Consider the following 13,602-nt stretch of genomic DNA (forward strand, 5'->3'; position numbering starts at 1 on the left):
AGGAGAAACCCAGAGTGCTACATAACTGAAGTAAGCCAGTCAGCCAGAAGGAAGCCTGAACACAAGAAATGTGGGATCAACGGCCATATCGGAACGTAAGTCTGTTGTTTTTTTTATTGAACCCCGACCTCTTGGACTCATAATCTGAACTCATGTGAGAAATTGATTGACAGTTATTTCTAACGAAGTTAAATTTGAAATAGGCAAGTTAGTACTAATGTTGAGATAGTTTGTTATGAATGTAGATGATTAGGAATTAACGTAAGGGTGGTAAAGGGGATGACTAAGCTGATAACTAAAGAGTAATTAAGGTAGAATGAGGGATTAATTGTGAATATTACTGATGTAAGGAGGATACCAGTTGTAAAAAATCATTTCATGTGTTAAAGGCTAGAAACAAATATTCTAAAAGAGTAATAAAAGTTGAAGTAAATATTACTGATGTAAGAGATAGAAATAAATTGGTAATGTAAGAGAATGATTGAGTAATCATCGAGGATTCAAATTAAGTAAAATATTCAGTAGGTGGTAGATGACTTTCATCAACCGGTGAAATACCACCACTTTGCTTATTGGAGGCTTGAAGTGGTGAAACCCATGTTTAGTCACTAGAGCAAAGTTTCCGGCATCCCCCTCCCCCCATACTTCTCCTTCAACCCATGCTTTTTTAACCCAAGCATGGTACTAAGTACTGTAGGTTCTAATACCTCTCGTGTTTGGGGTTCACATAACTGATACAAACTGATGTTAATAATTCGTAAATTGAGAATAGTTGATGAGAGAGATAGTGTAGTGTACTGTAGTATGGTTTACATATGTATATGGAAATTGGTATGCTTGTATGTAATTATTTGTTTCTTTTATGTAAATGTCTTTAATGCTCATTAAAGGTTTATTAATTTTTGTAAATATTATCTAGGGTGTGTAAAGCGGGTGTTAATGGAACATTAACACCCGCTTTACACACCCTAGAATTGGGAATTTTCTGTAGATTGCAGTCAGATATGCGTATGTGGGGCTGTTAAAAACGTCAATAGAGATTTAAGTGAATTGAAGTTAACATTTCATCCCCCACAGTGCGAACGTAATCTTTTATCTATTTTTTTCAGATTTTGAGCCTCCATCAGCGTCACAGACCAGTCCATTTCTACACCGTGGGGGGGGGGGGGTTGCTGGTGCAAAGCTAACTTAGTGTTTATATCCTGTATAAATTTTAAAAATATTTTTATACTTTTGTTATGTTAGTTAAAAAAAAAACTACAAATACACAGCGATTTTGATAATGATAGCAATAATTTTATCTCGACAATATTGTATTTCGGAATCAAAATAAGAGTATTCATGTGTGTGTGTGGGGGGATTGAATTAAATGTTAGACGATGCTTCTGGATGTATGCGTGTTAAGCACCAAAGGAAATAAGGCCATGAGGCCTTATTTCGGTATACGGTGTCTGTAAATTGTGTGTATTCTATGGTCGATTTGCCTGTTTGCTGGACATAAAACCTGTTTCCCCAGAAAAAAAAAAAAAAAAAAAAACAGTAATAATAAAAGACACAAACACTATGCAACCCTCGCCTGAGACCGTCTAACTGAGGCACATTCTGAAAAAAAGGCCATAAAAATTCCACGCGTCATTTGAACTTAATCATTTTCCACCGGGTGTGGTGAAAATAGTGATTATATCCATTGTGCTCTACCTGCGAGGGGGGTACTTCATGCGATCCTGAGGTTGCAATGTCAAGGGTGTTAATTCTCGACATTGTAACCTCATTTCATTCATTTGTTCTGAATGCATTTCAAAGTTAAATTTAAATTATTAAAAAAAAGACTGCCACTTCCTTATGTTTTGTGCGAAGTCGCCACTTTATTTAATAGCGGGTAGGTTCTCCCATTAGACCTATTATCCTGGTGGATGATGATCAGCATTGACTCAATTTCTTTCCACACTTATTGCATGATTGCCGATCATTACTTCGAACAGATCGGTTTACCTCATCTGACAGGTGCAAAATTGGATTGAGATCTGTGACCGGGAGAACCACCGCAGTATGCTGAATTCACTCTCAAGTTCCTTCAACCAGTTCTGTACAATTGTGTCCTTGTTATATGGCGCATTACCCTATTGGAAGAGCCCATTCGCCTTCGCGGTGAGCACAGATGGTAAAATCACCGTCCATCCCACATCAGGTGGAAAAAGACCTGAGTTCGAATCACGTCGAAGACGTGAGGAATTTTTATAGGCGTTTTCACAACGTGGCTGAGTTGGTTGGTCTCAGGCGAGTGTAGCATCGTTTTTTATGCCAAAAACTCGGGTTTTTCGTCAAGCAAACAGGCAAATCGACACTAGAACACACGCAGTTTACAGACTTAATATATACGGCGCAGTATGGCGTACTGAAGAAGCACTTGATTCACGAAAAGGAGCTGTGGACCTAATAATATAGCCATGCAGTGTATAGAACTGCCCTCTTCGTGAATTTGTATGACGATTAGTTGCTGTCAACGTAAAAATGTTTATAACTGAAAGGGAGAGGTCATTTTATGCTTTGCCACACATGAATAATATATGAGGATTTTATTAACTAATATTTCGCCAAAATTGTTTCAGAGAAGTAAGAGGGACATAAGCAAATTATTAGATTGTTTACTTTTATGGTATATCGATTGATAATAGATATCTTCTTTTTATTCATCCCTTGAACAACTCTAGAATATCAGCAAAGCAAATCGAAGCAGTTTACTTAGCGCATCTTGAAGCTCGGAGTATTGGATAAATATTTGATAACTGAAAGCAGAATTATTTATTCGCTATAATTAATTCCAAAACTAGTTTCATAATTAAGTAATAACCAAGAATTATCCATAAATATTCATACTGATACTAGCGCTGTAAGGAATCAGTCAAGACACACCAGATAGTTTTCGTGTGAAAATTGAGTGTCTCCCAAGATTCAATCTGTCTGTGGATCTCCGTTTAATTTTAACTTAGTTCCTTGCATTGCAGACGGGATTTGAACCCTTCCCTATCCAAAAAGATGGAAATTATGCACTATAGTTTTTGTGGACTTTTTAAAGTTATTAACTCTTTAAAACGCTTGACTTTTACAGTAGGAACAACAGCTGCCATCATAGCCCCTGTATTTGTGGTGGAATGTTATCAAATACATTTCTCCCTTAACGATATAGTCATTAGTTTAAGGCGATGTCTCAACACACCTACTTCACTAATAAACGCTCATATTAAAACACACACGGACAATTAGCAATGTGCCAGTTACCATGATCGCAAAAGACAAAATTCTGGAGTCAGAAGCGAACTGTAATTAGCAAACAGGACAGCGGATAGCGGTGTTGATAAGACTGGGTGTTGCAAGCCCTAACACGGTCTGTTGATGTCCGTGTGGCATGCACGCGCTTGTTAGTAACTCTGATGTGAGGTAGTTTGCCTGGAAACAGCTGCTGTAATGGCGTGGTAACAAACTCTATTCATTTGCAGATTTATTCAATCAGCCCTATTTGAGATACTTCTTGATTCGCTGCATTCAACGTTATGGGTAATTGTATTTGGGCTAAGTTGGGTATGGTCCAAAGTAATTTAGTTTTTGTATTTATTTATTTTTTCAAAGTTTCCACATAAACCAAGTCTGTTAAACATCTCCAGCGAGGTCATCCGGGTCAATTTTCTCTAAGCTTTCCTTTCTTGTCAAATCTCCCGGGATTATACGATTAGAGATTTGTAACTGGAACGAATAGATTATCTAATGGCAAGGTTGCCACGGCGGGATCTATCCTTCCCGACAGCTATTGTCTTAACGTCCTACATAGCTGAGGCCATTTACTCTGCAGATAGGACTCGAAGGGTGAGGTACTGGAATGTAGCAAGGCCAGGAGTACATTCGCTCTCTCTGTCGTGCGATAGAATGCACTCAGTGTTCTAAATACTCGAACAAAGGACGAAGAATTTATCAAATCGATTAGGTATCCTGTGTGTGTGTGTGGTGTGTGTGTTCTCATTGGTAAACAAGGATTCACGTTTCGTATGGTAATTGCTCATCCGTAGGGAATAGGGCTCTAGATAAACAAACTGTTAGATAAATACACCGACAGAAATCCTTTTATTATCGCTTGAAGCGTGTCGAATTCACTAAAGTAAGTTCGAAAAGAACGTATATCACTTTTTTTTTTCTTTTTTTATATTTATTCTGATTCTAAGAAGTGGTCAGAACTTTTGACTTCTAAGTATATGTTTGTAAGCCTACCAAATCCGTTTTTTTTTTTTTTCCCCTTTAATAGGGAAGTTTTGTTTAAATATTCTGCAGTTTAAGAACAATATGGCACACTGGTGAAGTACTAGCAAATTATACCACGAAACGTATGTTTTGTATATATTTCTTAGGAAATAAAATACTAATTTGTTCTAAAGGAAAGTAGTGCTTATTTGCTTAACTTTCAGGTTAGATATTGTACCTGAGCAAATATAATACACCTATTCTATACAGGAAACATCCTTTGTATTTCTTACTTTTACTTTACGGTCCATTTTAATAATGTGTGTAATTCCCGCAGAGAAACAGGTAAACATTTATTCCATTTTAAATTATGTTCAATGGGTGCTTATTTCACTGACCCATTTTGCGAATATTCTTTATATAACCTTGCTATTTAAAGTAAGGATGCCGTCTGTAAACCAGCTAGACAATTTTTACACTTCGTTAGACATTTGGGCTAGTCAGTTAACCTAGATCACATGAACTTGCACTGTAAACGGACGAAGGAATAACGAAGCCATTTGTTAAGGAAGAGAATAAAAGATGCTTAAATATTCGAGAATTAGCAGCATAAAGACAGTTGTTTGCCTTAAGATTGGTCTTCCGGATCAGGTAAAGAACTCTGCATAGATTTCCTGAATCCCCTTACTTCCTTCCGTTAGAACCAATTTGTATTTTATTTCCTTAAAAAACATACAAACATACGTTTCATGGTATGATCTTCCGTCCTTCATCATTGTTTTATTTCTGTCCCGATGTTCCTTTAAAAACTATCTCAGACTGTATCAGTTTGAGATTATGAGTGAACTCTCTTCCTTCATAAGGTTATTTTTACTTCCAGGTCGGGTAAAGAACTTTGCATAGATTTCCTGAATCCCCTTCCTTCCTTCCTGCGCGTTAGAACAAATTTGCTTTTATTTTCCTAAAAAAGCATATACAAAACATACGTTTCATGATATGATTCCCAATCCTTCATCAGAGTTTTATTTCTGCCCCTAGGTTCATTTACAAACTATCGTAACTGAATCAGTTTGCGATTGTGAGTGAACTCTCTTCCTTTATAAATTTTTTTTTTCTTTCAAAACACTTATGAAGAAAATTCTTATTGCCACTTGAGGATCATGTTGAGTCAAAATATGATAAACTCGATAATCCGAGATAAATAGCACAAGATGCAAATTGGATTATAAAGAAATTTAAATAATATATACTTTACGTTTTTTTTTTTTATTTATTAAAATAAAAGAAACCTTTAAAGAAAGAAAAGATAGTAAAATTATGCAATTATGAAAAAAAAAAAGATTTGAAAAACGAACACAAGTTACATTTCAGGTGCGTTTGCTTTATACCAGAGGAATTAAGGACTTCTATACATTCTGTACAAGAGTAGTTTGTCTCTGTTACAGTGCAGTCGTTGTATTAATGTTTTTTTTTGTTTTTTTTTTTCAAATAAAATTGGTTTAGTTTCGTTTCAGAAGTACACCGATGACATTTTAGAACTAAACAGGAAATAACTTTCCCATTGGAAAAAATGGAGAAAATAATAAAATTGCACATTTTGGTTCTATAGCAAGTTATACATTCTGTCTCATCTAATTTCAGACTTTTCGGAAGGTGCTATTTTTACTATCACCACATCATCATAATATCGAAGTGGAGAGCTACACTGCTCGACAAAATTAACAGAACAAAATGTTTTTCATGAATACTTTATTGTGAACAGTGTCGCTGAAGGCGAATATTTGATATAATAGATACCTTGGCATACAAATTCTGAATATCCAATAGAAATCGAACTACCACCTTACAGAGCCGTACATTATGCAAATTATTCCTGCATGTAAAACCACGGCTTGCGACGACATCACTTCATTCCCGTTTTTTTGGCTTGCTCAGTGGGACAGCCACATCTCCAGTACTCAGGATGGCAAGTCATCGTCGTTTAGATGATTCTTTCAGATGGCGGATGTTGGACGACTTGAAGCCGGGTGGTCGCAGGAGGAGGTGGCACATTGGCTTAATGTGTCACGCAGTGTCATCTCGGACTGGAAGCAGTTTCAGGAGACAGGAACCATTACAAAGAACAGCTGGCCAAGGTTGCTCGAGGGCTGTGTCAACCAGGACAGACTGCTTTTTGGCTATAACAGCAAGACGGAACCTTACGATGTCCTGTCATCAGCTCTCTCTTGAGATTGCTGCGGCGACTGGTGAAAACATTCACAATTGGACTGTGTTAAAAAGCCTTATTCAATTGAACTCTACCCAAGGAAGCCAGTGGTTTGTATCTAATTAATCCCAAACCACAGCAGAGCTATTCTAAACTGGTGCCATGAACATGTGACTTCCAGCCATGAAAACTTGGGTACAGTTCTGTTCTCTGATGAGTCCCGTTTTAGCCTACAAACAGATTCTAGACGTTATTTCATGTGGAGACAACGAGGAATGCGGTACCATCCTTCCAACGTCAGAGAACGGGACACTTTTTGGAATCTCTTCTCTGTCACAGGGTACTTATTCTCCATCGCCAACAACACACCTTATCCTGCGACATTACTGCTGGAGTACCGCAGGGGGGGTGTCCTATCCGGTGTCCTGTTCACAGCTATCATCGTGCCCATTATTGCCTCAACGAATGGTCTCCTATGCTATGCCGATGACCTTAAACTGCTGACTCAAATTAACCCTGGCGACAATCCCGTTCAGCTCAGTAACAAGATCAATTCCCAACTTAAGGATCTAGAATTGTACCTGGCAAACTTCAATCTAAAAATCAACCCAGTGAAGTCTGCCCAGGTTATATTCTCCCTTAAATCCATGCCGACAGTACTCAACGTTTCACTCGCAGGGGTACGAATACCAAATGTACCCTCGCACACAGACCTTGGCGTTTTGTTTGACCAAAAGTTGTCCTTTCTCAACCAGATCAACAAAATCAGTACCAAATTCTCTCGTCTACGGTGGATCTCAAAGCAGCAGCTGCTACACGTCCGACATCCTGTCACTGTTAAAAGGTTCATCACCTCCACCGTCTACCCTGCCATTCTCTATGGTGCAGAAATATGGGCCTCTGCTGCACCTACAAACCTCAAGCGGGTGTACACCGCTGAATACTGGTTACTGAAATGGGCCAATAACAAGCTTCGTCTACCTCCCGCTACCACAACCACCATGATGGCAGAAGCACTCGACATCCCGAGGTTGAAGTTCCTGATCGTGGAAAAGAGGCTGGTCTTCACAGCCAAACTCATCACAGGCCAGATATCATCTCCAAATATTTGGAACGCTTGCTCTTGGAGGATTCCACAGCCAAGCCTGAGGTCGGTACCAGCACTCGTGGCTCACCACAACAGGCTTGCACTCACTGAGAGATTTCTCCCCAAGCAGATGCTCCCCGCCCTCAACCGTGTGGACGCCGACATCGACAGCATAATAAGTAAGAAGGACAGACACAACTTTATCAAAGCCCTTGAACCCTGATGTATTGTAAAGTTGTATTTACTTCTGTATTTTTGTCTAGCTCTGTGTTTTTATGCTGTATTTGTATTTCTTTTGCATTTGTGATCGGTATTTTGTAGCCTTTTTGCATGTGTTCGCTGTATTTTGTAGCCATTTGTATTTGTACGCCGTACTTATCTTATTTATATGTGAACCCCTGGCGCTTGTCGCCGTGATGGGATATTGTGCTGTAACTCTACTTCACTTACGGTGGAGGCGATGTTCTCGTGTGGGGTGGAATAAAGTTCAACAGCCACAGCCCTTTTCATGTTTGTGATAGGGATACCGTAACTGCGCAGAGGTACCGAGAACACATCCTCGAACCCTATGTGTGACTTTTTAGGGGTGCGGTTGGTCCAGATTTCCTTTTCATGTACGACAACGCCACTGCACATAGAGCTCAAGTGGTGGACGAACATCTTGAAACTGAAAATATCCAACGACTGCTGTGGCCAGCACGATCAGCAGAATTAAATTCAATCGAACATGTGTGGGACGCTCTTGGATGTCGCATTGCACGCCGACAACCAACTCCTCGGTCACTTTCTGCTAAGGACTACGTTGGTGGGAGAATGGGAGTTGTCACAGAATCTTATATACCTTATGTATCTTATGTTGAGAACCTTATGTTGCGCATAGTTCACCGCTGTCAGGCCTATTTAGCTCTTGGAAGGAATCATACGCTCTGCTGATGAAATGTGATTGTATTTTCGAGCATCTTGTGTCGACTTCTGTAATAGATCTTTTAGGTAATTCTTATACAACCCCTATAAATGTCCCTTACACCTGTCCGAAGTTTCTCGCTGTTTCCTCATTTCATCGTTATTCTATGGTACACCACCATACCAAATTTTGTTACGTTTCATCGCAAACTGTACTAGCACGTTTTTTTCGTGTCCTGTTAATTTTGTCGAGCAGTGTACTTTCTGCGGAAGGGGCGTGAAAAGTTAACTGAGACAGAGTATGCAATTAAAAAGTATATCGAAATATTTTCAACCGATGTTTAAACAGTTAAAAAAAACTTTAATTTTGTTTTGATACCTATGCGAATTAATAAAGTTATTACACAAGTGGTATTAATTTTTTTTTTTTTTCTGTTGTTGCTAGGATTGATCTTAGATTAAAAGCAAAACTGGAATTATCGAGAATAAGAATTGCATTGAGATCACATAACTTTTATTTTATTGAACAGTGGATTAAGCTGTTAAATGAACAATTTCATTTTATTCTGTTAACGTGCGGGCTATATTTAATCTTCTAGGATTTCTTCTTACTTCGATTCATATAAATCATTCCTATAAAAAAGAAAAAAAAACCCCGCATAAATATTACATGAGGCAGGTTACGTTTTCAAACACGCCATCCATTTCAAATTACCGTAATATTTACCAACGTTAAGCAATTTTGCTGAACTTCCCAAATGGAACTACAGCTTAAGAGTGCAAAGCACGACATATCTCATCTAATTGGAAAGTTATAATTGGGTAATAAACGCAAAAAAAGCAATGAAAAACCAATTGGAAAAAGTGCAAACAGCGGAATGTTTTAATAAGTTTTTCAGGAATTAGGACATACTTCCACAAGAGGACCTTGTTGGAGTGACGTAATGTAGGCCACTCAGTTGAATGTCGATCATAATCACCATCTTGCGGCGTTAAATGTTTGCTTAAACAAAAAAAAACTTATTTTAATTTTCCTCAGAAATTTGCCTATCTCATTAATCAAAAAAAGTTATTAAACATACAGCGCGTGATGTTTTAAATTTCATTTCCATTTAGATTGCCATTTTGTCAAGTTATATATTGCGCATGCTTCGGTGACGTTTCCGTTTCCGGCATTTCAGTGTCAGATTACGTGTGGCGCATGCTCAGCTGAGTTGAGCCCAGTGATATTTATGCTTGTTTGCTCATATTAGCACTCCACTGCGGTTGTTATTAATCTTTAGCATGATCAGTTTGGGAACAGAGCGCGAAGTGTGGCGTTTCGAACAACTTTGGCTCCTCCCCTCCCCTCGTGCGATCCCTTTAATAATTTCGCATTCAGCGGGAAGTCTAATCCCTTCGTTAAATAGCTCCAAAGAACCTACAAATCAGAGAAAAGAGGCAATTATGTAAACAGAACTCTTTAGAATTGATGTTTGTGAATTGCTGCTACTTTCGAACTCTTCAAGGCTTAAAGCTTAACGAAACAAATTTTTATTGACTTTTCTAATCCTCACAATAGAAATCATTAGTCTCCCCTTTAGAAAGGAATGTGTATTATTGAATGGTGTAAGATAACGAGGCTTGTTTATTATAAAGGAAGAATTTCACTAACGAAGGGGCAAAACATGTCCTCCTCATAGGGATGAGGAGGCAGCATTCTAAGGAAATGAGAGTGGCTAAAGTGTGTGCATTCTGATTGGTTGAAAAAACTAGGCACGGTATGTTTATTTTGGAATGAATTAAATTTTAATTGTTTGTGATATTAAGTAACTTCAAGAATGATTATCGGGACCCCAGGGTTATGGACCACTGCCGAAATACAATTAAAAAAAAAAAAAAAAAATGAACGTGCGTGAAATATGCGAATACAAACAAATTGGGAACTAAAAACGATATCTGGCTTGGTTTATAAGCCCTGACTATGAGTGTGCGCAGAAAACCAGTTGTGCATCGAATACCCACAAGATCCGAGAAGAGATAGACCACACTGTATTTAGCAGTCATGTGAGCTACAGCCACAATCAAGTAAAGCGAGTGTACTACTGTATCTTCGCATTTGACCATTGGTTGCTAAAGTCCCTTGAGCAGTGCAGACAGGCTGCCACGACAGCTCATGGGTTTCTTTTTTTCAATGTTATACAGGAATTTTGCTAGCAGGTAAGGAGTTTGGTCCCAGTAACTGCTCCATAACAGCAGTTACTGGGACCAAAAAAAAAAAAAAAAAAAAAACCTGTGTTATGGAGTGACGAATCGCGTTACACGGGTAATCGGATCTTATTGCCTTCTTTGGGTTTTGCCGATCACCGGAGAATGTTATTTACCAGAGCTTGTTGTCCCAACTGTGAAGTTTGTTGGAGGTGTCGTCTCCATCTGAGGATTGTTTCTTTTGGATGACAATGAACCATATCGTACTGCACTGTCTGTAGTGACTTGATTTGAAGATATGGGGTATGCAGAACTTTCATTGTCTTGCCCAGAGTTCCGACCTTAACTCTACTAAACATTTGGGAAGGACTGGAACGTCGCAGTCGACGTTCCAGTCCATTCCAAATCTTTAGTAGAGTTAAGGGTCAAGCCAATACGAAACGGGTCAAGTCAACATACTTTCAATGAATTGCAGAATTTGCCACTGCTTTAAGGAGTAATAGACCAGAATAACGCCTTCTTGTTATCAAAAATTAGTTCAGTGTCTGATGATGAGGATAGTGCGTGAAGATAGTGATCAACAAAAGGTTCTTCGAAACGTGTAGTCTCCTCTCCTTCTATGGATTTCGAAAGTTTTTTCCTTCAGTATTTAAACAACAAACACCTTAGTTCAAACTTGTAAGGGAGATTTATGAATAAACTCCACCGTATGGACAATTCAATTTCAAAAGTAACTCCGAACCATGTTAGCAGACGCTTAATTATTGAAAGGAAATGTATTTTTTAACCACCTTTGTATTTCATTCATTCTATTAATAATGAAATTTGCCTGCGGTACCTTAAAAATATTTTCCTTATTCTGAAAATGTTCGTTAAAAACGGCGTGTCTTGTAATGGAATTTTACTCTATTCCGAAAATTTCGTGTTTCATCTTACAGTGGTAAAGCGCATGTACCATACTGATCAATATCTCCTCTCTTAGATATATTGGGAGAGAGATGGAAAGAGAGAGAGAGAGAGAGGGAGACCTCATCCCGCAATGATAAAGAGCATCATAAAAAGGCAGACAACACATTGCTTTGCCTTTGAATATTTTCTGCGGACAAAGAAGAAAGAAGCACTTGCATGATGAGTCCAAGTTTTGTCTGTTTTGTACATTTTCTGCAGTTTCCTCCTAATACTGGGGTGATTTTCCCCCTTGCAATATTCGACTGCAACTGTTTTACTACTTGTTTTTGACTAATTATGAGGTAACTTTTGCCGTTTCGCTATTTTGATAATAAGCGAACCAAATCAATAATTCATCGGATGCAAAAATAGATCACGCACACTAACACTCATCATACGACCTCCGGTTTCCATGACAACCGTGAAGGTTCTGACTCCGGTTCACATTACAGGTATCCATCTTTATAGTTAAACGCAGGGCCCTTTTATTGTATTCATTACGTACGTAACTGGGTAGGATTAGATTACCGAGGAGAGCACGTCTAATGAAGCCCTATAGGGGCACATGAACCGGCAAATAATAACATTTGCAGTAATGACTTATGCGAGATGTATATGGTTAAGACCCCAGTGGTCATCCTGGAGGAATTATTTACTTGGTTTATTATGACATGCACTTTTCTTTTAAAGCAAAATGTCCCTTGCTCGAATTTGTTATATGAATATCATAAGACAGGGGTTCTCAAACTTTGCGATATCGGAACCCCTTAAAATGATAAGGGATCACGATATCGCAAAGTTTGAGAACTCCCTGAGATTGCAGAAAATCTAATTTTTGCGATCTCACCACTACCCCTGAATAAAATTATTTAATTTGGTGCACGTCATTTACATTTCAGACACTTCAAAGACTCCTCGACAGGCCGGAAATTCCAAAGACATATTGGACAGCCATCATCTACGGCCATTGTGTTTAGTGGATGGATGTGTTCAGCTGGGATGAGGGGACACATGATATCCATGAAAACACCTCCCAAACCTCATGGTTTGGGGGATGTTTTCAGTTTTGTCACCGGGAGGGGATTGACCCATTCGACACCATTCTTTGTAAACCTTAATCACAGTGGGTTGTGAGCACCGGCATGACGTGCCTTTTTCCGGTATGGAAGCTCCCACAATCACACCCTTTTGAAACTTCATGACATCTTTACTACGTCCGATAACTGCTACTTTATCACTGTGACTTGCATGACCAGATGCAAATCACCACTGCTCTAGCACACGATTTTTTTCGGCTTTTTATACTGCTAGCTATGTGGTATAGTCTATTACGGATGGAGTGGTCACAATTCGGTGAGTGTATAACCCAAATAAAAATAATACTAAATGTATAGTGTATAATAAGGTCTTCATTTAACTCCCTTTCCCTACAGCACAACCTACCCTCTTGATTTTTCGTTGAACACGTTTGGTAAGGTCTGGGAAGCCGTTCAAGTCTTTATTTATTTTCCCCCTGTATATCCTACGGTTTTTCATCTTTGAATAACATCCGGGATAGTCGAAGGTTCGTTCAGATTTGTAGCAGTTCCATGCACGAAAAGATTGCCGATGTAGCATCAGGTCACCATTTCACATTGAAAGTCTATTCAGCCACGATCCAGTGCATAATATTCATAGAGGTGGGAGGTTCCGAATACTTTTGCTCATTCAGTGTATATATCTTGGGAAAAATATGAACTTCAAAAGTTAAACATTTACTGCAGTAGGTACCACCCACTCGCCCTTTGCTACTATTACAGCTTTACGGTATTAGAGAAAGAGGAAATGAGATATTCAACACGCTCATAATTCATAATTCCATACTTTTACGATGCACTGCCCTTGCGTTCTTGGCAGAAGCGCAAATACTAATTCCAATCTCCCTCCCGGCGAGATCTTTCCGCCTCCTTCGCTACTTAACCGTAAGTAATCATGTTGTAGGGCTCATTGACTCTTTCTCCCTACGTTGGCATACCTAGAGGTGCAGTTTCTCCAAAGGTTT

The sequence above is a fragment of the Mastigoproctus giganteus genome, chromosome 8, assembly GCF_048544385.1.
Source record: "Mastigoproctus giganteus isolate SK-2022 chromosome 8, ASM4854438v1, whole genome shotgun sequence".
NCBI lineage: Eukaryota > Metazoa > Arthropoda > Arachnida > Uropygi > Thelyphonidae > Mastigoproctus > Mastigoproctus giganteus.